This window comes from Hyla sarda, unplaced genomic scaffold, assembly GCF_029499605.1.
Source record: "Hyla sarda isolate aHylSar1 unplaced genomic scaffold, aHylSar1.hap1 scaffold_523, whole genome shotgun sequence".
NCBI classification, from domain to species: domain Eukaryota; kingdom Metazoa; phylum Chordata; class Amphibia; order Anura; family Hylidae; genus Hyla; species Hyla sarda.
In genome coordinates this window covers 139,893-160,506 of record NW_026610534.1, presented here as the reverse complement: position 1 = coordinate 160,506, position 20,614 = coordinate 139,893, and the positions used below count along the sequence as shown (strand labels likewise).

At 55.4% G+C, this 20,614-nt stretch overlaps 19 non-coding genes and 15 pseudogenes across 19 annotated transcripts; all 34 read left to right on the top strand.

The window, feature by feature from the left end:
- The first annotated feature begins 146 nt into the window (after nucleotides 1-146).
- Nucleotides 147-265, top strand: LOC130338466 (5S ribosomal RNA). Its single transcript, XR_008879155.1, has one exon. It is a non-coding gene; the product is annotated as a 5S ribosomal RNA (ribosomal RNA).
- Nucleotides 266-565: 300 nt separating this feature from the next.
- Nucleotides 566-685, top strand: LOC130338712 (5S ribosomal RNA; annotated as a pseudogene).
- Nucleotides 686-1,345: 660 nt separating this feature from the next.
- LOC130338524 (5S ribosomal RNA) lies at nucleotides 1,346-1,464 on the top strand. Its single transcript, XR_008879207.1, has one exon. It is a non-coding gene; the product is annotated as a 5S ribosomal RNA (ribosomal RNA).
- A 300-nt stretch (nucleotides 1,465-1,764) lies between these two features.
- LOC130338711 (5S ribosomal RNA) lies at nucleotides 1,765-1,884 on the top strand (annotated as a pseudogene).
- Nucleotides 1,885-2,546: 662 nt separating this feature from the next.
- On the top strand, nucleotides 2,547-2,665 carry LOC130338543 (5S ribosomal RNA). The gene has a single exon (XR_008879225.1). It is a non-coding gene; the product is annotated as a 5S ribosomal RNA (ribosomal RNA).
- A 654-nt stretch (nucleotides 2,666-3,319) lies between these two features.
- On the top strand, nucleotides 3,320-3,438 carry LOC130338542 (5S ribosomal RNA). Its single transcript, XR_008879224.1, has one exon. It is a non-coding gene; the product is annotated as a 5S ribosomal RNA (ribosomal RNA).
- Nucleotides 3,439-4,087: 649 nt separating this feature from the next.
- LOC130338465 (5S ribosomal RNA) lies at nucleotides 4,088-4,206 on the top strand. Its single transcript, XR_008879154.1, has one exon. It is a non-coding gene; the product is annotated as a 5S ribosomal RNA (ribosomal RNA).
- Nucleotides 4,207-4,506: 300 nt separating this feature from the next.
- Nucleotides 4,507-4,626, top strand: LOC130338710 (5S ribosomal RNA; annotated as a pseudogene).
- A 658-nt stretch (nucleotides 4,627-5,284) lies between these two features.
- On the top strand, nucleotides 5,285-5,403 carry LOC130338464 (5S ribosomal RNA). The gene has a single exon (XR_008879153.1). It is a non-coding gene; the product is annotated as a 5S ribosomal RNA (ribosomal RNA).
- Nucleotides 5,404-5,703: 300 nt separating this feature from the next.
- On the top strand, nucleotides 5,704-5,823 carry LOC130338708 (5S ribosomal RNA; annotated as a pseudogene).
- Nucleotides 5,824-6,482: 659 nt separating this feature from the next.
- On the top strand, nucleotides 6,483-6,601 carry LOC130338512 (5S ribosomal RNA). Its single transcript, XR_008879196.1, has one exon. It is a non-coding gene; the product is annotated as a 5S ribosomal RNA (ribosomal RNA).
- Nucleotides 6,602-6,901: 300 nt separating this feature from the next.
- LOC130338707 (5S ribosomal RNA) lies at nucleotides 6,902-7,021 on the top strand (annotated as a pseudogene).
- Nucleotides 7,022-7,681: 660 nt separating this feature from the next.
- On the top strand, nucleotides 7,682-7,800 carry LOC130338541 (5S ribosomal RNA). Its single transcript, XR_008879223.1, has one exon. It is a non-coding gene; the product is annotated as a 5S ribosomal RNA (ribosomal RNA).
- Nucleotides 7,801-8,449: 649 nt separating this feature from the next.
- LOC130338463 (5S ribosomal RNA) lies at nucleotides 8,450-8,568 on the top strand. Its single transcript, XR_008879152.1, has one exon. It is a non-coding gene; the product is annotated as a 5S ribosomal RNA (ribosomal RNA).
- Nucleotides 8,569-8,868: 300 nt separating this feature from the next.
- On the top strand, nucleotides 8,869-8,988 carry LOC130338705 (5S ribosomal RNA; annotated as a pseudogene).
- Nucleotides 8,989-9,648: 660 nt separating this feature from the next.
- LOC130338461 (5S ribosomal RNA) lies at nucleotides 9,649-9,767 on the top strand. Its single transcript, XR_008879150.1, has one exon. It is a non-coding gene; the product is annotated as a 5S ribosomal RNA (ribosomal RNA).
- A 300-nt stretch (nucleotides 9,768-10,067) lies between these two features.
- Nucleotides 10,068-10,187, top strand: LOC130338704 (5S ribosomal RNA; annotated as a pseudogene).
- Nucleotides 10,188-10,846: 659 nt separating this feature from the next.
- Nucleotides 10,847-10,965, top strand: LOC130338498 (5S ribosomal RNA). Its single transcript, XR_008879184.1, has one exon. It is a non-coding gene; the product is annotated as a 5S ribosomal RNA (ribosomal RNA).
- A 300-nt stretch (nucleotides 10,966-11,265) lies between these two features.
- Nucleotides 11,266-11,385, top strand: LOC130338703 (5S ribosomal RNA; annotated as a pseudogene).
- Nucleotides 11,386-12,043: 658 nt separating this feature from the next.
- On the top strand, nucleotides 12,044-12,162 carry LOC130338540 (5S ribosomal RNA). Its single transcript, XR_008879222.1, has one exon. It is a non-coding gene; the product is annotated as a 5S ribosomal RNA (ribosomal RNA).
- A 653-nt stretch (nucleotides 12,163-12,815) lies between these two features.
- LOC130338460 (5S ribosomal RNA) lies at nucleotides 12,816-12,934 on the top strand. The gene has a single exon (XR_008879149.1). It is a non-coding gene; the product is annotated as a 5S ribosomal RNA (ribosomal RNA).
- A 300-nt stretch (nucleotides 12,935-13,234) lies between these two features.
- On the top strand, nucleotides 13,235-13,344 carry LOC130338782 (5S ribosomal RNA; annotated as a pseudogene).
- Nucleotides 13,345-13,991: 647 nt separating this feature from the next.
- On the top strand, nucleotides 13,992-14,110 carry LOC130338459 (5S ribosomal RNA). The gene has a single exon (XR_008879148.1). It is a non-coding gene; the product is annotated as a 5S ribosomal RNA (ribosomal RNA).
- A 300-nt stretch (nucleotides 14,111-14,410) lies between these two features.
- On the top strand, nucleotides 14,411-14,530 carry LOC130338702 (5S ribosomal RNA; annotated as a pseudogene).
- Nucleotides 14,531-15,188: 658 nt separating this feature from the next.
- LOC130338486 (5S ribosomal RNA) lies at nucleotides 15,189-15,307 on the top strand. Its single transcript, XR_008879173.1, has one exon. It is a non-coding gene; the product is annotated as a 5S ribosomal RNA (ribosomal RNA).
- Nucleotides 15,308-15,607: 300 nt separating this feature from the next.
- LOC130338701 (5S ribosomal RNA) lies at nucleotides 15,608-15,727 on the top strand (annotated as a pseudogene).
- A 649-nt stretch (nucleotides 15,728-16,376) lies between these two features.
- On the top strand, nucleotides 16,377-16,495 carry LOC130338458 (5S ribosomal RNA). The gene has a single exon (XR_008879147.1). It is a non-coding gene; the product is annotated as a 5S ribosomal RNA (ribosomal RNA).
- A 300-nt stretch (nucleotides 16,496-16,795) lies between these two features.
- LOC130338700 (5S ribosomal RNA) lies at nucleotides 16,796-16,915 on the top strand (annotated as a pseudogene).
- Nucleotides 16,916-17,565: 650 nt separating this feature from the next.
- LOC130338457 (5S ribosomal RNA) lies at nucleotides 17,566-17,684 on the top strand. The gene has a single exon (XR_008879146.1). It is a non-coding gene; the product is annotated as a 5S ribosomal RNA (ribosomal RNA).
- Nucleotides 17,685-17,984: 300 nt separating this feature from the next.
- On the top strand, nucleotides 17,985-18,104 carry LOC130338699 (5S ribosomal RNA; annotated as a pseudogene).
- Nucleotides 18,105-18,764: 660 nt separating this feature from the next.
- LOC130338474 (5S ribosomal RNA) lies at nucleotides 18,765-18,883 on the top strand. The gene has a single exon (XR_008879162.1). It is a non-coding gene; the product is annotated as a 5S ribosomal RNA (ribosomal RNA).
- Nucleotides 18,884-19,183: 300 nt separating this feature from the next.
- On the top strand, nucleotides 19,184-19,303 carry LOC130338697 (5S ribosomal RNA; annotated as a pseudogene).
- A 648-nt stretch (nucleotides 19,304-19,951) lies between these two features.
- LOC130338455 (5S ribosomal RNA) lies at nucleotides 19,952-20,070 on the top strand. Its single transcript, XR_008879145.1, has one exon. It is a non-coding gene; the product is annotated as a 5S ribosomal RNA (ribosomal RNA).
- Nucleotides 20,071-20,370: 300 nt separating this feature from the next.
- On the top strand, nucleotides 20,371-20,490 carry LOC130338696 (5S ribosomal RNA; annotated as a pseudogene).
- Nucleotides 20,491-20,614: the final 124 nt, after the last annotated feature.

Sequence of the window (20,614 nt, the reverse complement as noted above, 5' to 3'; positions counted from 1 at the left end):
GTGTACGTAAGCCATAGAGCCAGTGAGCTGAAGCAGCCTTGGAGCTGGGCTGAGTGCGTGGAAAGGAGGGGGGCAGGAAGCAGGTCCAGTGCTGAGCAGCAGGCAGGCTGCAGAGTAGAAGAGCTGCAAATGAGAGGCTCGTCTCTGCCTACGGCCACACCACCCTGAACACGCCCGATCTCGTCTGATCTCGGAAGCTAAGCAGGGTCGGGCCTGGTTAGTACTTGGATGGGAGACCGCCTGGGAATACCAGGTGCTGTAGGCTTTTTGCTTTTTCTCACTTCAACCAGCAGGGGTCAGTCTCCCCTATGCCTTTTTTACATTCACTTTCTTAGCTGCACATTTGCTTCTTTTCTTCTTTTTTTATGGCCTTTCTCCCTTGTGTTGTTTATGTGACGTCACAGTACGGGATATGCTCCTACAGTCCTATCAGCTTGAGTCCCTGCACGTCCCCAGGGCTCACCTGCAATGTACGCAGGGGTGCGCTACCTGCTGTCCAGCCCTTTGCGCAACGGTCCGCGGCCTGGAGGAAAGCTGCTTGTGCGACAGAGTGGGGCCAGCCAGTGTCTACCGGCCACACCACCCTGGGTATGCCCGATCTCGTCTGATCTCGGAAGCCAAGCAGGGTCGGGCTCGGACAGTACTGGGATGGTTGACCTCCTGGGAATACCGGGTGCTGTAGACAGGTTGCGATGTTTCTTTACACTTTCTCCTCTGGCCCAGCCTGGGAAGGCACTTTCCCGAATATCGGGGGGGGGGGGGGAGATTTACGAAAACCTGTTTTGGGGGAAAAGTTGGCCCATTGCCCGTAAGCATCCAATGAGATGGCTTCTTCCAGTTTCAAAAAGGTAGCAAATAAAAAATGAAAAGAAGCAATGTGATCGGTTGCTACGGGCAACTGCTCCGCTTTTTCTCTGCGCAGGTTTTGACGAATCTCCCCCATTCAACTTGGGGCAAGCCAGAGCTGGAAGCCGCAGAGGCCTGTGTGCCGGTTTGCTGCTTGCTACTGTCAGCACACAATCCGTCCATCCAGCTCCGTGTCCCGGCCAGAAAAGCTCATTGCCCCTGCAGCCAGGCATGTGTAAATATAAGAGTTAAAAGCAGCCCAGCCAGGAAATGGCCAGGCTTTGAGCAGGCTGAGGCTGAAGGGGCCAGCCCGAGCAAGGGCTCCCTGTGCAAAGCAGTTTGTGTACGTAAGCCATAGAGCCAGTGAGCTGAAGCAGCCTTGGAGCTGGGCTGAGTGCGTGGAAAGGAGGGGGGCAGGAAGCAGGCCCAGTGCTGAGCAGCAGGCAGGCAGGCAGGCAGGCTGCAGAGTAGAAGAGCTGCAAATGAGAGGCTCGTCTCTGCCTACGGCCACACCACCCTGAACACGCCCGATCTCATCTGATCTCGGAAGCTAAGCAGGGTCGGGCCTGGTTAGTACTTGGATGGGAGACCGCCTGGGAATACCAGGTGCTGTAGGCTTTTTGCTTTTTCTCACTTCAACCAGCAGGGGTCAGTCTCCCCTATGCCTTTTTTACATTCACTTTCTTAGCTGCACATTTGCTTCTTTTCTTCTTTTTTTATGGCCTTTCTCCCTTGTGTTGTTTATGTGACGTCACAGTACGGGATATGCTCCTACAGTCCTATCAGCTTGAGTCCCTGCACGTCCCCAGGGCTCACCTGCAATGTACGCAGGGGTGCGCTACCTGCTGTCCAGCCCTTTGCGCAACGGTCCGCGGCCTGGAGGAAAGCTGCTTGTGCGACAGAGTGGGGCCAGCCAGTGTCTACCGGCCACACCACCCTGGGTATGCCCGATCTCGTCTGATCTCGGAAGCCAAGCAGGGTCGGGCTCGGACAGTACTGGGATGGTTGACCTCCTGGGAATACCGGGTGCTGTAGACAGGTTGCGATGTTTCTTTACACTTTCTCCTCTGGCCCAGCCTGGGAAGGCACTTTCCCGAATATCGGGGGGGGGGGGGGGGGGGGAGATTTACGAAAACCTGTTTTGGGGGAAAAGTTGGCCCATTGCCCGTAAGCATCCAATGAGATGGCTTCTTCCAGTTTCAAAAAGGTAGCAAATAAAAAATGAAAAGAAGCAATGTGATCGGTTGCTACGGGCAACTGCTCCGCTTTTTCTCTGCGCAGGTTTTGACGAATCTCCCCCATTCAACTTGGGGCAAGCCAGAGCTGGAAGCCGCAGAGGCCTGTGTGCCGGTTTGCTGCTTGCTACTGTCAGCACACAATCCGTCCATCCAGCTCCGTGTCCCGGCCAGAAAAGCTCATTGCCCCTGCAGCCAGGCATGTGTAAATATAAGAGTTAAAAGCAGCCCAGCCAGGAAATGGCCAGGCTTTGAGCAGGCTGAGGCTGAAGGGGCCAGCCCGAGCAAGGGCTCCCTGTGCAAAGCAGTTTGTGTACGTAAGCCATAGAGCCAGTGAGCTGAAGCAGCCTTGGAGCTGGGCTGAGTGCGTGGAAAGGAGGGGGGCAGGAAGCAGGCCCAGTGCTGAGCAGCAGGCAGGCAGGCAGGCTGCAGAGTAGAAGAGCTGCAAATGAGAGGCTCGTCTCTGCCTACGGCCACACCACCCTGAACACGCCCGATCTCGTCTGATCTCGGAAGCCAAGCAGGGTTGGGCTCGGACAGTACTGGGATGGTTGACCTCCTGGGAATACCGGGTGCTGTAGACAGGTTGCGATGTTTCTTTACACTTTCTCCTCTGGCCCAGCCTGGGAAGGCACTTTCCCGAATATCGGGGGGGGGGGGAGATTTACGAAAACCTGTTTTGGGGGAAAAGTTGGCCCATTGCCCGTAAGCATCCAATGAGATGGCTTCTTCCAGTTTCAAAAAGGTAGCAAATAAAAAATGAAAAGAAGCAATGTGATCGGTTGCTACGGGCAACTGCTCCGCTTTTTCTCTGCGCAGGTTTTGACGAATCTCCCCCATTCAACTTGGGGCAAGCCAGAGCTGGAAGCCGCAGAGGCCTGTGTGCCGGTTTGCTGCTTGCTACTGTCAGCACACAATCCGTCCATCCAGCTCCGTGTCCCGGCCAGAAAAGCTCATTGCCCCTGCAGCCAGGCATGTGTAAATATAAGAGTTAAAAGCAGCCCAGCCAGGAAATGGCCAGGCTTTGAGCAGGCTGAGGCTGAAGGGGCCAGCCCGAGCAAGGGCTCCCTGTGCAAAGCAGTTTGTGTACGTAAGCCATAGAGCCAGTGAGCTGAAGCAGCCTTGGAGCTGGGCTGAGTGCGTGGAAAGGAGGGGGGCAGGAAGCAGGCCCAGTGCTGAGCAGCAGGCAGGCAGGCAGGCTGCAGAGTAGAAGAGCTGCAAATGAGAGGCTCGTCTCTGCCTACGGCCACACCACCCTGAACACGCCCGATCTCGTCTGATCTCGGAAGCCAAGCAGGGTTGGGCTCGGACAGTACTGGGATGGTTGACCTCCTGGGAATACCGGGTGCTGTAGACAGGTTGCGATGTTTCTTTACACTTTCTCCTCTGGCCCAGCCTGGGAAGGCACTTTCCCGAATATCGGGGGGGGGGGAGATTTACGAAAACCTGTTTTGGGGGAAAAGTTGGCCCATTGCCCGTAAGCATCCAATGAGATGGCTTCTTCCAGTTTCAAAAAGGTAGCAAATAAAAAATGAAAAGAAGCAATGTGATCGGTTGCTACGGGCAACTGCTCCGCTTTTTCTCTGCGCAGGTTTTGACGAATCTCCCCCATTCAACTTGGGGCAAGCCAGAGCTGGAAGCCGCAGAGGCCTGTGTGCCGGTTTGCTGCTTGCTACTGTCAGCACACAATCCGTCCATCCAGCTCCGTGTCCCGGCCAGAAAAGCTCATTGCCCCTGCAGCCAGGCATGTGTAAATATAAGAGTTAAAAGCAGCCCAGCCAGGAAATGGCCAGGCTTTGAGCAGGCTGAGGCTGAAGGGGCCAGCCCGAGCAAGGGCTCCCTGTGCAAAGCAGTTTGTGTACGTAAGCCATAGAGCCAGTGAGCTGAAGCAGCCTTGGAGCTGGGCTGAGTGCGTGGAAAGGAGGGGGGCAGGAAGCAGGCCCAGTGCTGAGCAGCAGGCAGGCAGGCTGCAGAGTAGAAGAGCTGCAAATGAGAGGCTCGTCTCTGCCTACGGCCACACCACCCTGAACACGCCCGATCTCGTCTGATCTCGGAAGCTAAGCAGGGTCGGGCCTGGTTAGTACTTGGATGGGAGACCGCCTGGGAATACCAGGTGCTGTAGGCTTTTTGCTTTTTCTCACTTCAACCAGCAGGGGTCAGTCTCCCCTATGCCTTTTTTACATTCACTTTCTTAGCTGCACATTTGCTTCTTTTCTTCTTTTTTTATGGCCTTTCTCCCTTGTGTTGTTTATGTGACGTCACAGTACGGGATATGCTCCTACAGTCCTATCAGCTTGAGTCCCTGCACGTCCCCAGGGCTCACCTGCAATGTACGCAGGGGTGCGCTACCTGCTGTCCAGCCCTTTGCGCAACGGTCCGCGGCCTGGAGGAAAGCTGCTTGTGCGACAGAGTGGGGCCAGCCAGTGTCTACCGGCCACACCACCCTGGGTATGCCCGATCTCGTCTGATCTCGGAAGCCAAGCAGGGTCGGGCTCGGACAGTACTGGGATGGTTGACCTCCTGGGAATACCGGGTGCTGTAGACAGGTTGCGATGTTTCTTTACACTTTCTCCTCTGGCCCAGCCTGGGAAGGCACTTTCCCGAATATCGGGGGGGGGGGGAGATTTACGAAAACCTGTTTTGGGGGAAAAGTTGGCCCATTGCCCGTAAGCATCCAATGAGATGGCTTCTTCCAGTTTCAAAAAGGTAGCAAATAAAAAATGAAAAGAAGCAATGTGATCGGTTGCTACGGGCAACTGCTCCGCTTTTTCTCTGCGCAGGTTTTGACGAATCTCCCCCATTCAACTTGGGGCAAGCCAGAGCTGGAAGCCGCAGAGGCCTGTGTGCCGGTTTGCTGCTTGCTACTGTCAGCACACAATCCGTCCATCCAGCTCCGTGTCCCGGCCAGAAAAGCTCATTGCCCCTGCAGCCAGGCATGTGTAAATATAAGAGTTAAAAGCAGCCCAGCCAGGAAATGGCCAGGCTTTGAGCAGGCTGAGGCTGAAGGGGCCAGCCCGAGCAAGGGCTCCCTGTGCAAAGCAGTTTGTGTACGTAAGCCATAGAGCCAGTGAGCTGAAGCAGCCTTGGAGCTGGGCTGAGTGCGTGGAAAGGAGGGGGGCAGGAAGCAGGCCCAGTGCTGAGCAGCAGGCAGGCAGGCAGGCAGGCTGCAGAGTAGAAGAGCTGCAAATGAGAGGCTCGTCTCTGCCTACGGCCACACCACCCTGAACACGCCCGATCTCGTCTGATCTCGGAAGCTAAGCAGGGTCGGGCCTGGTTAGTACTTGGATGGGAGACCGCCTGGGAATACCAGGTGCTGTAGGCTTTTTGCTTTTTCTCACTTCAACCAGCAGGGGTCAGTCTCCCCTATGCCTTTTTTACATTCACTTTCTTAGCTGCACATTTGCTTCTTTTCTTCTTTTTTTATGGCCTTTCTCCCTTGTGTTGTTTATGTGACGTCACAGTACGGGATATGCTCCTACAGTCCTATCAGCTTGAGTCCCTGCACGTCCCCAGGGCTCACCTGCAATGTACGCAGGGGTGCGCTACCTGCTGTCCAGCCCTTTGCGCAACGGTCCGCGGCCTGGAGGAAAGCTGCTTGTGCGACAGAGTGGGGCCAGCCAGTGTCTACCGGCCACACCACCCTGGGTATGCCCGATCTCGTCTGATCTCGGAAGCCAAGCAGGGTCGGGCTCGGACAGTACTGGGATGGTTGACCTCCTGGGAATACCGGGTGCTGTAGACAGGTTGCGATGTTTCTTTACACTTTCTCCTCTGGCCCAGCCTGGGAAGGCACTTTCCCGAATATCGGGGGGGGGGGGGAGATTTACGAAAACCTGTTTTGGGGGAAAAGTTGGCCCATTGCCCGTAAGCATCCAATGAGATGGCTTCTTCCAGTTTCAAAAAGGTAGCAAATAAAAAATGAAAAGAAGCAATGTGATCGGTTGCTACGGGCAACTGCTCCGCTTTTTCTCTGCGCAGGTTTTGACGAATCTCCCCCATTCAACTTGGGGCAAGCCAGAGCTGGAAGCCGCAGAGGCCTGTGTGCCGGTTTGCTGCTTGCTACTGTCAGCACACAATCCGTCCATCCAGCTCCGTGTCCCGGCCAGAAAAGCTCATTGCCCCTGCAGCCAGGCATGTGTAAATATAAGAGTTAAAAGCAGCCCAGCCAGGAAATGGCCAGGCTTTGAGCAGGCTGAGGCTGAAGGGGCCAGCCCGAGCAAGGGCTCCCTGTGCAAAGCAGTTTGTGTACGTAAGCCATAGAGCCAGTGAGCTGAAGCAGCCTTGGAGCTGGGCTGAGTGCGTGGAAAGGAGGGGGGCAGGAAGCAGGCCCAGTGCTGAGCAGCAGGCAGGCAGGCAGGCAGGCTGCAGAGTAGAAGAGCTGCAAATGAGAGGCTCGTCTCTGCCTACGGCCACACCACCCTGAACACGCCCGATCTCATCTGATCTCGGAAGCTAAGCAGGGTCGGGCCTGGTTAGTACTTGGATGGGAGACCGCCTGGGAATACCAGGTGCTGTAGGCTTTTTGCTTTTTCTCACTTCAACCAGCAGGGGTCAGTCTCCCCTATGCCTTTTTTACATTCACTTTCTTAGCTGCACATTTGCTTCTTTTCTTCTTTTTTTATGGCCTTTCTCCCTTGTGTTGTTTATGTGACGTCACAGTACGGGATATGCTCCTACAGTCCTATCAGCTTGAGTCCCTGCACGTCCCCAGGGCTCACCTGCAATGTACGCAGGGGTGCGCTACCTGCTGTCCAGCCCTTTGCGCAACGGTCCGCGGCCTGGAGGAAAGCTGCTTGTGCGACAGAGTGGGGCCAGCCAGTGTCTACCGGCCACACCACCCTGGGTATGCCCGATCTCGTCTGATCTCGGAAGCCAAGCAGGGTCGGGCTCGGACAGTACTGGGATGGTTGACCTCCTGGGAATACCGGGTGCTGTAGACAGGTTGCGATGTTTCTTTACACTTTCTCCTCTGGCCCAGCCTGGGAAGGCACTTTCCCGAATATCGGGGGGGGGGGGGGGGGGAGATTTACGAAAACCTGTTTTGGGGGAAAAGTTGGCCCATTGCCCGTAAGCATCCAATGAGATGGCTTCTTCCAGTTTCAAAAAGGTAGCAAATAAAAAATGAAAAGAAGCAATGTGATCGGTTGCTACGGGCAACTGCTCCGCTTTTTCTCTGCGCAGGTTTTGACGAATCTCCCCCATTCAACTTGGGGCAAGCCAGAGCTGGAAGCCGCAGAGGCCTGTGTGCCGGTTTGCTGCTTGCTACTGTCAGCACACAATCCGTCCATCCAGCTCCGTGTCCCGGCCAGAAAAGCTCATTGCCCCTGCAGTCAGGCATGTGTAAATATAAGAGTTAAAAGCAGCCCAGCCAGGAAATGGCCAGGCTTTGAGCAGGCTGAGGCTGAAGGGGCCAGCCCGAGCAAGGGCTCCCTGTGCAAAGCAGTTTGTGTACGTAAGCCATAGAGCCAGTGAGCTGAAGCAGCCTTGGAGCTGGGCTGAGTGCGTGGAAAGGAGGGGGGCAGGAAGCAGGCCCAGTGCTGAGCAGCAGGCAGGCAGGCAGGCTGCAGAGTAGAAGAGCTGCAAATGAGAGGCTCGTCTCTGCCTACGGCCACACCACCCTGAACACGCCCGATCTCGTCTGATCTCGGAAGCCAAGCAGGGTTGGGCTCGGACAGTACTGGGATGGTTGACCTCCTGGGAATACCGGGTGCTGTAGACAGGTTGCGATGTTTCTTTACACTTTCTCCTCTGGCCCAGCCTGGGAAGGCACTTTCCCGAATATCGGGGGGGGGGGAGATTTACGAAAACCTGTTTTGGGGGAAAAGTTGGCCCATTGCCCGTAAGCATCCAATGAGATGGCTTCTTCCAGTTTCAAAAAGGTAGCAAATAAAAAATGAAAAGAAGCAATGTGATCGGTTGCTACGGGCAACTGCTCCGCTTTTTCTCTGCGCAGGTTTTGACGAATCTCCCCCATTCAACTTGGGGCAAGCCAGAGCTGGAAGCCGCAGAGGCCTGTGTGCCGGTTTGCTGCTTGCTACTGTCAGCACACAATCCGTCCATCCAGCTCCGTGTCCCGGCCAGAAAAGCTCATTGCCCCTGCAGCCAGGCATGTGTAAATATAAGAGTTAAAAGCAGCCCAGCCAGGAAATGGCCAGGCTTTGAGCAGGCTGAGGCTGAAGGGGCCAGCCCGAGCAAGGGCTCCCTGTGCAAAGCAGTTTGTGTACGTAAGCCATAGAGCCAGTGAGCTGAAGCAGCCTTGGAGCTGGGCTGAGTGCGTGGAAAGGAGGGGGGCAGGAAGCAGGCCCAGTGCTGAGCAGCAGGCAGGCAGGCTGCAGAGTAGAAGAGCTGCAAATGAGAGGCTCGTCTCTGCCTACGGCCACACCACCCTGAACACGCCCGATCTCGTCTGATCTCGGAAGCTAAGCAGGGTCGGGCCTGGTTAGTACTTGGATGGGAGACCGCCTGGGAATACCAGGTGCTGTAGGCTTTTTGCTTTTTCTCACTTCAACCAGCAGGGGTCAGTCTCCCCTATGCCTTTTTTACATTCACTTTCTTAGCTGCACATTTGCTTCTTTTCTTCTTTTTTTATGGCCTTTCTCCCTTGTGTTGTTTATGTGACGTCACAGTACGGGATATGCTCCTACAGTCCTATCAGCTTGAGTCCCTGCACGTCCCCAGGGCTCACCTGCAATGTACGCAGGGGTGCGCTACCTGCTGTCCAGCCCTTTGCGCAACGGTCCGCGGCCTGGAGGAAAGCTGCTTGTGCGACAGAGTGGGGCCAGCCAGTGTCTACCGGCCACACCACCCTGGGTATGCCCGATCTCGTCTGATCTCGGAAGCCAAGCAGGGTCGGGCTCGGACAGTACTGGGATGGTTGACCTCCTGGGAATACCGGGTGCTGTAGACAGGTTGCGATGTTTCTTTACACTTTCTCCTCTGGCCCAGCCTGGGAAGGCACTTTCCCGAATATCGGGGGGGGGGGGGGAGATTTACGAAAACCTGTTTTGGGGGAAAAGTTGGCCCATTGCCCGTAAGCATCCAATGAGATGGCTTCTTCCAGTTTCAAAAAGGTAGCTAATAAAAAATGAAAAGAAGCAATGTGATCGGTTGCTACGGGCAACTGCTCCGCTTTTTCTCTGCGCAGGTTTTGACGAATTTCCCCCATTCAACTTGGGGCAAGCCAGAGCTGGAAGCCGCAGAGGCCTGTGTGCCGGTTTGCTGCTTGCTACTGTCAGCACACAATCCGTCCATCCAGCTCCATGTCCCGGCCAGAAAAGCTCATTGCCCCTGCAGCCAGGCATGTGTAAATATAAGAGTTAAAAGCAGCCCAGCCAGGAAATGGCCAGGCTTTGAGCAGGCTGAGGCTGAAGGGGCCAGCCCGAGCAAGGGCTCCCTGTGCAAAGCAGTTTGTGTACGTAAGCCATAGAGCCAGTGAGCTGAAGCAGCCTTGGAGCTGGGCTGAGTGCGTGGAAAGGAGGGGGGCAGGAAGCAGGCCCAGTGCTGAGCAGCAGGCAGGCAGGCAGGCAGGCTGCAGAGTAGAAGAGCTGCAAATGAGAGGCTCGTCTCTGCCTACGGCCACACCACCCTGAACACGCCCGATCTCGTCTGATCTCGGAAGCTAAGCAGGGTCGGGCCTGGTTAGTACTTGGATGGGAGACCGCCTGGGAATACCAGGTGCTGTAGGCTTTTTGCTTTTTCTCACTTCAACCAGCAGGGGTCAGTCTCCCCTATGCCTTTTTTACATTCACTTTCTTAGCTGCACATTTGCTTCTTTTCTTCTTTTTTTATGGCCTTTCTCCCTTGTGTTGTTTATGTGACGTCACAGTACGGGATATGCTCCTACAGTCCTATCAGCTTGAGTCCCTGCACGTCCCCAGGGCTCACCTGCAATGTACGCAGGGGTGCGCTACCTGCTGTCCAGCCCTTTGCGCAACGGTCCGCGGCCTGGAGGAAAGCTGCTTGTGCGACAGAGTGGGGCCAGCCAGTGTCTACCGGCCACACCACCCTGGGTATGCCCGATCTCGTCTGATCTCGGAAGCCAAGCAGGGTCGGGCTCGGACAGTACTGGGATGGTTGACCTCCTGGGAATACCGGGTGCTGTAGACAGGTTGCGATGTTTCTTTACACTTTCTCCTCTGGCCCAGCCTGGGAAGGCACTTTCCCGAATATCGGGGGGGGGGGGGAGATTTACGAAAACCTGTTTTGGGGGAAAAGTTGGCCCATTGCCCGTAAGCATCCAATGAGATGGCTTCTTCCAGTTTCAAAAAGGTAGCAAATAAAAAATGAAAAGAAGCAATGTGATCGGTTGCTACGGGCAACTGCTCCGCTTTTTCTCTGCGCAGGTTTTGACGAATCTCCCCCATTCAACTTGGGGCAAGCCAGAGCTGGAAGCCGCAGAGGCCTGTGTGCCGGTTTGCTGCTTGCTACTGTCAGCACACAATCCGTCCATCCAGCTCCGTGTCCCGGCCAGAAAAGCTCATTGCCCCTGCAGCCAGGCATGTGTAAATATAAGAGTTAAAAGCAGCCCAGCCAGGAAATGGCCAGGCTTTGAGCAGGCTGAGGCTGAAGGGGCCAGCCCGAGCAAGGGCTCCCTGTGCAAAGCAGTTTGTGTACGTAAGCCATAGAGCCAGTGAGCTGAAGCAGCCTTGGAGCTGGGCTGAGTGCGTGGAAAGGAGGGGGGCAGGAAGCAGGCCCAGTGCTGAGCAGCAGGCAGGCAGGCAGGCAGGCTGCAGAGTAGAAGAGCTGCAAATGAGAGGCTCGTCTCTGCCTACGGCCACACCACCCTGAACACGCCCGATCTCATCTGATCTCGGAAGCTAAGCAGGGTCGGGCCTGGTTAGTACTTGGATGGGAGACCGCCTGGGAATACCAGGTGCTGTAGGCTTTTTGCTTTTTCTCACTTCAACCAGCAGGGGTCAGTCTCCCCTATGCCTTTTTTACATTCACTTTCTTAGCTGCACATTTGCTTCTTTTCTTCTTTTTTTATGGCCTTTCTCCCTTGTGTTGTTTATGTGACGTCACAGTACGGGATATGCTCCTACAGTCCTATCAGCTTGAGTCCCTGCACGTCCCCAGGGCTCACCTGCAATGTACGCAGGGGTGCGCTACCTGCTGTCCAGCCCTTTGCGCAACGGTCCGCGGCCTGGAGGAAAGCTGCTTGTGCGACAGAGTGGGGCCAGCCAGTGTCTACCGGCCACACCACCCTGGGTATGCCCGATCTCGTCTGATCTCGGAAGCCAAGCAGGGTCGGGCTCGGACAGTACTGGGATGGTTGACCTCCTGGGAATACCGGGTGCTGTAGACAGGTTGCGATGTTTCTTTACACTTTCTCCTCTGGCCCAGCCTGGGAAGGCACTTTCCCGAATATCGGGGGGGGGGGGGGGGAGATTTACGAAAACCTGTTTTGGGGGAAAAGTTGGCCCATTGCCCGTAAGCATCCAATGAGATGGCTTCTTCCAGTTTCAAAAAGGTAGCAAATAAAAAATGAAAAGAAGCAATGTGATCGGTTGCTACGGGCAACTGCTCCGCTTTTTCTCTGCGCAGGTTTTGACGAATCTCCCCCATTCAACTTGGGGCAAGCCAGAGCTGGAAGCCGCAGAGGCCTGTGTGCCGGTTTGCTGCTTGCTACTGTCAGCACACAATCCGTCCATCCAGCTCCGTGTCCCGGCCAGAAAAGCTCATTGCCCCTGCAGCCAGGCATGTGTAAATATAAGAGTTAAAAGCAGCCCAGCCAGGAAATGGCCAGGCTTTGAGCAGGCTGAGGCTGAAGGGGCCAGCCCGAGCAAGGGCTCCCTGTGCAAAGCAGTTTGTGTACGTAAGCCATAGAGCCAGTGAGCTGAAGCAGCCTTGGAGCTGGGCTGAGTGCGTGGAAAGGAGGGGGGCAGGAAGCAGGCCCAGTGCTGAGCAGCAGGCAGGCAGGCAGGCTGCAGAGTAGAAGAGCTGCAAATGAGAGGCTCGTCTCTGCCTACGGCCACACCACCCTGAACACGCCCGATCTCGTCTGATCTCGGAAGCCAAGCAGGGTTGGGCTCGGACAGTACTGGGATGGTTGACCTCCTGGGAATACCGGGTGCTGTAGACAGGTTGCGATGTTTCTTTACACTTTCTCCTCTGGCCCAGCCTGGGAAGGCACTTTCCCGAATATCGGGGGGGGGGGAGATTTACGAAAACCTGTTTTGGGGGAAAAGTTGGCCCATTGCCCGTAAGCATCCAATGAGATGGCTTCTTCCAGTTTCAAAAAGGTAGCAAATAAAAAATGAAAAGAAGCAATGTGATCGGTTGCTACGGGCAACTGCTCCGCTTTTTCTCTGCGCAGGTTTTGACGAATCTCCCCCATTCAACTTGGGGCAAGCCAGAGCTGGAAGCCGCAGAGGCCTGTGTGCCGGTTTGCTGCTTGCTACTGTCAGCACACAATCCGTCCATCCAGCTCCGTGTCCCGGCCAGAAAAGCTCATTGCCCCTGCAGCCAGGCATGTGTAAATATAAGAGTTAAAAGCAGCCCAGCCAGGAAATGGCCAGGCTTTGAGCAGGCTGAGGCTGAAGGGGCCAGCCCGAGCAAGGGCTCCCTGTGCAAAGCAGTTTGTGTACGTAAGCCATAGAGCCAGTGAGCTGAAGCAGCCTTGGAGCTGGGCTGAGTGCGTGGAAAGGAGGGGGGCAGGAAGCAGGCCCAGTGCTGAGCAGCAGGCAGGCAGGCAGGCTGCAGAGTAGAAGAGCTGCAAATGAGAGACTCGTCTCTGCCTACGGCCACACCACCCTGAACACGCCCGATCTCGTCTGATCTCGGAAGCTAAGCAGGGTCGGGCCTGGTTAGTACTTGGATGGGAGACCGCCTGGGAATACCAGGTGCTGTAGGCTTTTTGCTTTTTCTCACTTCAACCAGCAGGGGTCAGTCTCCCCTATGCCTTTTTTACATTCACTTTCTTAGCTGCACATTTGCTTCTTTTCTTCTTTTTTTATGGCCTTTCTCCCTTGTGTTGTTTATGTGACGTCACAGTACGGGATATGCTCCTACAGTCCTATCAGCTTGAGTCCCTGCACGTCCCCAGGGCTCACCTGCAATGTACGCAGGGGTGCGCTACCTGCTGTCCAGCCCTTTGCGCAACGGTCCGCGGCCTGGAGGAAAGCTGCTTGTGCGACAGAGTGGGGCCAGCCAGTGTCTACCGGCCACACCACCCTGGGTATGCCTGATCTCGGAAGCCAAGCAGGGTCGGGCTCGGACAGTACTGGGATGGTTGACCTCCTGGGAATACCGGGTGCTGTAGACAGGTTGCGATGTTTCTTTACACTTTCTCCTCTGGCCCAGCCTGGGAAGGCACTTTCCCGAATATCGGGGGGGGGGGGGAGATTTACGAAAACCTGTTTTGGGGGAAAAGTTGGCCCATTGCCCGTAAGCATCCAATGAGATGGCTTCTTCCAGTTTCAAAAAGGTAGCAAATAAAAAATGAAAAGAAGCAATGTGATCGGTTGCTACGGGCAACTGCTCCGCTTTTTCTCTGCGCAGGTTTTGACGAATCTCCCCCATTCAACTTGGGGCAAGCCAGAGCTGGAAGCCGCAGAGGCCTGTGTGCCGGTTTGCTGCTTGCTACTGTCAGCACACAATCCGTCCATCCAGCTCCGTGTCCCGGCCAGAAAAGCTCATTGCCCCTGCAGCCAGGCATGTGTAAATATAAGAGTTAAAAGCAGCCCAGCCAGGAAATGGCCAGGCTTTGAGCAGGCTGAGGCTGAAGGGGCCAGCCCGAGCAAGGGCTCCCTGTGCAAAGCAGTTTGTGTACGTAAGCCATAGAGCCAGTGAGCTGAAGCAGCCTTGGAGCTGGGCTGAGTGCGTGGAAAGGAGGGGGGCAGGAAGCAGGTCCAGTGCTGAGCAGCAGGCAGGCTGCAGAGTAGAAGAGCTGCAAATGAGAGGCTCGTCTCTGCCTACGGCCACACCACCCTGAACACGCCCGATCTCGTCTGATCTCGGAAGCTAAGCAGGGTCGGGCCTGGTTAGTACTTGGATGGGAGACCGCCTGGGAATACCAGGTGCTGTAGGCTTTTTGCTTTTTCTCACTTCAACCAGCAGGGGTCAGTCTCCCCTATGCCTTTTTTACATTCACTTTCTTAGCTGCACATTTGCTTCTTTTCTTCTTTTTTTATGGCCTTTCTCCCTTGTGTTGTTTATGTGACGTCACAGTACGGGATATGCTCCTACAGTCCTATCAGCTTGAGTCCCTGCACGTCCCCAGGGCTCACCTGCAATGTACGCAGGGGTGCGCTACCTGCTGTCCAGCCCTTTGCGCAACGGTCCGCGGCCTGGAGGAAAGCTGCTTGTGCGACAGAGTGGGGCCAGCCAGTGTCTACCGGCCACACCACCCTGGGTATGCCCGATCTCGTCTGATCTCGGAAGCCAAGCAGGGTCGGGCTCGGACAGTACTGGGATGGTTGACCTCCTGGGAATACCGGGTGCTGTAGACAGGTTGCGATGTTTCTTTACACTTTCTCCTCTGGCCCAGCCTGGGAAGGCACTTTCCCGAATATCGGGGGGGGGGGGAGATTTACGAAAACCTGTTTTGGGGGAAAAGTTGGCCCATTGCCCGTAAGCATCCAATGAGATGGCTTCTTCCAGTTTCAAAAAGGTAGCAAATAAAAAATGAAAAGAAGCAATGTGATCGGTTGCTACGGGCAACTGCTCCGCTTTTTCTCTGCGCAGGTTTTGACGAATCTCCCCCATTCAACTTGGGGCAAGCCAGAGCTGGAAGCCGCAGAGGCCTGTGTGCCGGTTTGCTGCTTGCTACTGTCAGCACACAATCCGTCCATCCAGCTCCGTGTCCCGGCCAGAAAAGCTCATTGCCCCTGCAGCCAGGCATGTGTAAATATAAGAGTTAAAAGCAGCCCAGCCAGGAAATGGCCAGGCTTTGAGCAGGCTGAGGCTGAAGGGGCCAGCCCGAGCAAGGGCTCCCTGTGCAAAGCAGTTTGTGTACGTAAGCCATAGAGCCAGTGAGCTGAAGCAGCCTTGGAGCTGGGCTGAGTGCGTGGAAAGGAGGGGGGCAGGAAGCAGGCCCAGTGCTGAGCAGCAGGCAGGCAGGCAGGCAGGCTGCAGAGTAGAAGAGCTGCAAATGAGAGGCTCGTCTCTGCCTACGGCCACACCACCCTGAACACGCCCGATCTCATCTGATCTCGGAAGCTAAGCAGGGTCGGGCCTGGTTAGTACTTGGATGGGAGACCGCCTGGGAATACCAGGTGCTGTAGGCTTTTTGCTTTTTCTCACTTCAACCAGCAGGGGTCAGTCTCCCCTATGCCTTTTTTACATTCACTTTCTTAGCTGCACATTTGCTTCTTTTCTTCTTTTTTTATGGCCTTTCTCCCTTGTGTTGTTTATGTGACGTCACAGTACGGGATATGCTCCTACAGTCCTATCAGCTTGAGTCCCTGCACGTCCCCAGGGCTCACCTGCAATGTACGCAGGGGTGCGCTACCTGCTGTCCAGCCCTTTGCGCAACGGTCCGCGGCCTGGAGGAAAGCTGCTTGTGCGACAGAGTGGGGCCAGCCAGTGTCTACCGGCCACACCACCCTGGGTATGCCCGATCTCGTCTGATCTCGGAAGCCAAGCAGGGTCGGGCTCGGACAGTACTGGGATGGTTGACCTCCTGGGAATACCGGGTGCTGTAGACAGGTTGCGATGTTTCTTTACACTTTCTCCTCTGGCCCAGCCTGGGAAGGCACTTTCCCGAATATCGGGGGGGGGGGAGATTTACGAAAACCTGTTTTGGGGGAAAAGTTGGCCCATTGCCCGTAAGCATCCAATGAGATGGCTTCTTCCATTTTCAAAAAGGTAGCTAATAAAAAATGAAAAGAAGCAATGTGATCGGTTGCTACGGGCAACTGCTCCGCTTTTTCTCTGCGCAGGTTTTGACGAATCTCCTCCATTCAACTTGGGGCAAGCCAGAGCTGGAAGCCGCAGAGGCCTGTGTGCCGGTTTGCTGCTTGCTACTGTCAGCACACAATCCGTCCATCCAGCTCCATGTCCCGGCCAGAAAAGCTCATTGCCCCTGCAGCCAGGCATGTGTAAATATAAGAGTTAAAAGCAGCCCAGCCAGGAAATGGCCAGGCTTTGAGCAGGCTGAGGCTGAAGGGGCCAGCCCGAGCAAGGGCTCCCTGTGCAAAGCAGTTTGTGTACGTAAGCCATAGAGCCAGTGAGCTGAAGCAGCCTTGGAGCTGGGCTGAGTGCGTGGAAAGGAGGGGGGCAGGAAGCAGGCCCAGTGCTGAGCAGCAGGCAGGCAGGCTGCAGAGTAGAAGAGCTGCAAATGAGAGGCTCGTCTCTGCCTACGGCCACACCACCCTGAACACGCCCGATCTCGTCTGATCTCGGAAGCTAAGCAGGGTCGGGCCTGGTTAGTACTTGGATGGGAGACCGCCTGGGAATACCAGGTGCTGTAGGCTTTTTGCTTTTTCTCACTTCAACCAGCAGGGGTCAGTCTCCCCTATGCCTTTTTTACATTCACTTTCTTAGCTGCACATTTGCTTCTTTTCTTCTTTTTTTATGGCCTTTCTCCCTTGTGTTGTTTATGTGACGTCACAGTACGGGATATGCTCCTACAGTCCTATCAGCTTGAGTCCCTGCACGTCCCCAGGGCTCACCTGCAATGTACGCAGGGGTGCGCTACCTGCTGTCCAGCCCTTTGCGCAACGGTCCGCGGCCTGGAGGAAAGCTGCTTGTGCGACAGAGTGGGGCCAGCCAGTGTCTACCGGCCACACCACCCTGGGTATGCCCGATCTCGTCTGATCTCGGAAGCCAAGCAGGGTCGGGCTCGGACAGTACTGGGATGGTTGACCTCCTGGGAATACCGGGTGCTGTAGACAGGTTGCGATGTTTCTTTACACTTTCTCCTCTGGCCCAGCCTGGGAAGGCACTTTCCCGAATATCGGGGGGGGGGGGAGATTTACGAAAACCTGTTTTGGGGGAAAAGTTGGCCCATTGCCCGTAAGCATCCAATGAGATGGCTTCTTCCAGTTTCAAAAAGGTAGCAAATAAAAAATGAAAAGAAGCAATGTGATCGGTTGCTACGGGCAACTGCTCCGCTTTTTCTCTGCGCAGGTTTTGACGAATCTCCCCCATTCAACTTGGGGCAAGCCAGAGCTGGAAGCCGCAGAGGCCTGTGTGCCGGTTTGCTGCTTGCTACTGTCAGCACACAATCCGTCCATCCAGCTCCGTGTCCCGGCCAGAAAAGCTCATTGCCCCTGCAGCCAGGCATGTGTAAATATAAGAGTTAAAAGCAGCCCAGCCAGGAAATGGCCAGGCTTTGAGCAGGCTGAGGCTGAAGGGGCCAGCCCGAGCAAGGGCTCCCTGTGCAAAGCAGTTTGTGTACGTAAGCCATAGAGCCAGTGAGCTGAAGCAGCCTTGGAGCTGGGCTGAGTGCGTGGAAAGGAGGGGGGCAGGAAGCAGGCCCAGTGCTGAGCAGCAGGCAGGCAGGCTGCAGAGTAGAAGAGCTGCAAATGAGAGGCTCGTCTCTGCCTACGGCCACACCACCCTGAACACGCCCGATCTCGTCTGATCTCGGAAGCTAAGCAGGGTCGGGCCTGGTTAGTACTTGGATGGGAGACCGCCTGGGAATACCAGGTGCTGTAGGCTTTTTGCTTTTTCTCACTTCAACCAGCAGGGGTCAGTCTCCCCTATGCCTTTTTTACATTCACTTTCTTAGCTGCACATTTGCTTCTTTTCTTCTTTTTTTATGGCCTTTCTCCCTTGTGTTGTTTATGTGACGTCACAGTACGGGATATGCTCCTACAGTCCTATCAGCTTGAGTCCCTGCACGTCCCCAGGGCTCACCTGCAATGTACGCAGGGGTGCGCTACCTGCTGTCCAGCCCTTTGCGCAACGGTCCGCGGCCTGGAGGAAAGCTGCTTGTGCGACAGAGTGGGGCCAGCCAGTGTCTACCGGCCACACCACCCTGGGTATGCCCGATCTCGTCTGATCTCGGAAGCCAAGCAGGGTCGGGCTCGGACAGTACTGGGATGGTTGACCTCCTGGGAATACCGGGTGCTGTAGACAGGTTGCGATGTTTCTTTACACTTTCTCCTCTGGCCCAGCCTGGGAAGGCACTTTCCCGAATATCGGGGGGGGGGGGGGAGATTTACGAAAACCTGTTTTGGGGGAAAAGTTGGCCCATTGCCCGTAAGCATCCAATGAGATGGCTTCTTCCAGTTTCAAAAAGGTAGCAAATAAAAAATGAAAAGAAGCAATGTGATCGGTTGCTACGGGCAACTGCTCCGCTTTTTCTCTGCGCAGGTTTTGACGAATCTCCCCCATTCAACTTGGGGCAAGCCAGAGCTGGAAGCCGCAGAGGCCTGTGTGCCGGTTTGCTGCTTGCTACTGTCAGCACACAATCCGTCCATCCAGCTCCGTGTCCCGGCCAGAAAAGCTCATTGCCCCTGCAGCCAGGCATGTGTAAATATAAGAGTTAAAAGCAGCCCAGCCAGGAAATGGCCAGGCTTTGAGCAGGCTGAGGCTGAAGGGGCCAGCCCGAGCAAGGGCTCCCTGTGCAAAGCAGTTTGTGTACGTAAGCCATAGAGCCAGTGAGCTGAAGCAGCCTTGGAGCTGGGCTGAGTGCGTGGAAAGGAGGGGGGCAGGAAGCAGGCCCAGTGCTGAGCAGCAGGCAGGCAGGCAGGCAGGCTGCAGAGTAGAAGAGCTGCAAATGAGAGGCTCGTCTCTGCCTACGGCCACACCACCCTGAACACGCCCGATCTCATCTGATCTCGGAAGCTAAGCAGGGTCGGGCCTGGTTAGTACTTGGATGGGAGACCGCCTGGGAATACCAGGTGCTGTAGGCTTTTTGCTTTTTCTCACTTCAACCAGCAGGGGTCAGTCTCCCCTATGCCTTTTTTACATTCACTTTCTTAGCTGCACATTTGCTTCTTTTCTTCTTTTTTTATGGCCTTTCTCCCTTGTGTTGTTTATGTGACGTCACAGTACGGGATATGCTCCTACAGTCCTATCAGCTTGAGTCCCTGCACGTCCCCAGGGCTCACCTGCAATGTACGCAGGGGTGCGCTACCTGCTGTCCAGCCCTTTGCGCAACGGTCCGCGGCCTGGAGGAAAGCTGCTTGTGCGACAGAGTGGGGCCAGCCAGTGTCTACCGGCCACACCACCCTGGGTATGCCCGATCTCGTCTGATCTCGGAAGCCAAGCAGGGTCGGGCTCGGACAGTACTGGGATGGTTGACCTCCTGGGAATACCGGGTGCTGTAGACAGGTTGCGATGTTTCTTTACACTTTCTCCTCTGGCCCAGCCTGGGAAGGCACTTTCCCGAATATCGGGGGGGGGGGGGGAGATTTACGAAAACCTGTTTTGGGGGAAAAGTTGGCCCATTGCCCGTAAGCATCCAATGAGATGGCTTCTTCCAGTTTCAAAAAGGTAGCAAATAAAAAATGAAAAGAAGCAATGTGATCGGTTGCTACGGGCAACTGCTCCGCTTTTTCTCTGCGCAGGTTTTGACGAATCTCCCCCATTCAACTTGGGGCAAGCCAGAGCTGGAAGCCGCAGAGGCCTGTGTGCCGGTTTGCTGCTTGCTACTGTCAGCACACAATCCGTCCATCCAGCTCCGTGTCCCGGCCAGAAAAGCTCATTGCCCCTGCAGCCAGGCATGTGTAAATATAAGAGTTAAAAGCAGCCCAGCCAGGAAATGGCCAGGCTTTGAGCAGGCTGAGGCTGAAGGGGCCAGCCCGAGCAAGGGCTCCCTGTGCAAAGCAGTTTGTGTACGTAAGCCATAGAGCCAGTGAGCTGAAGCAGCCTTGGAGCTGGGCTGAGTGCGTGGAAAGGAGGGGGGCAGGAAGCAGGTCCAGTGCTGAGCAGCAGGCAGGCTGCAGAGTAGAAGAGCTGCAAATGAGAGGCTCGTCTCTGCCTACGGCCACACCACCCTGAACACGCCCGATCTCGTCTGATCTCGGAAGCTAAGCAGGGTCGGGCCTGGTTAGTACTTGGATGGGAGACCGCCTGGGAATACCAGGTGCTGTAGGCTTTTTGCTTTTTCTCACTTCAACCAGCAGGGGTCAGTCTCCCCTATGCCTTTTTTACATTCACTTTCTTAGCTGCACATTTGCTTCTTTTCTTCTTTTTTTATGGCCTTTCTCCCTTGTGTTGTTTATGTGACGTCACAGTACGGGATATGCTCCTACAGTCCTATCAGCTTGAGTCCCTGCACGTCCCCAGGGCTCACCTGCAATGTACGCAGGGGTGCGCTACCTGCTGTCCAGCCCTTTGCGCAACGGTCCGCGGCCTGGAGGAAAGCTGCTTGTGCGACAGAGTGGGGCCAGCCAGTGTCTACCGGCCACACCACCCTGGGTATGCCCGATCTCGTCTGATCTCGGAAGCCAAGCAGGGTCGGGCTCGGACAGTACTGGGATGGTTGACCTCCTGGGAATACCGGGTGCTGTAGACAGGTTGCGATGTTTCTTTACACTTTCTCCTCTGGCCCAGCCTGGGAAGGCACTTTCCCGAATATCGGGGGGGGGGGGAGATTTACGAAAACCTGTTTTGGGGGAAAAGTTGGCCCATTGCCCGTA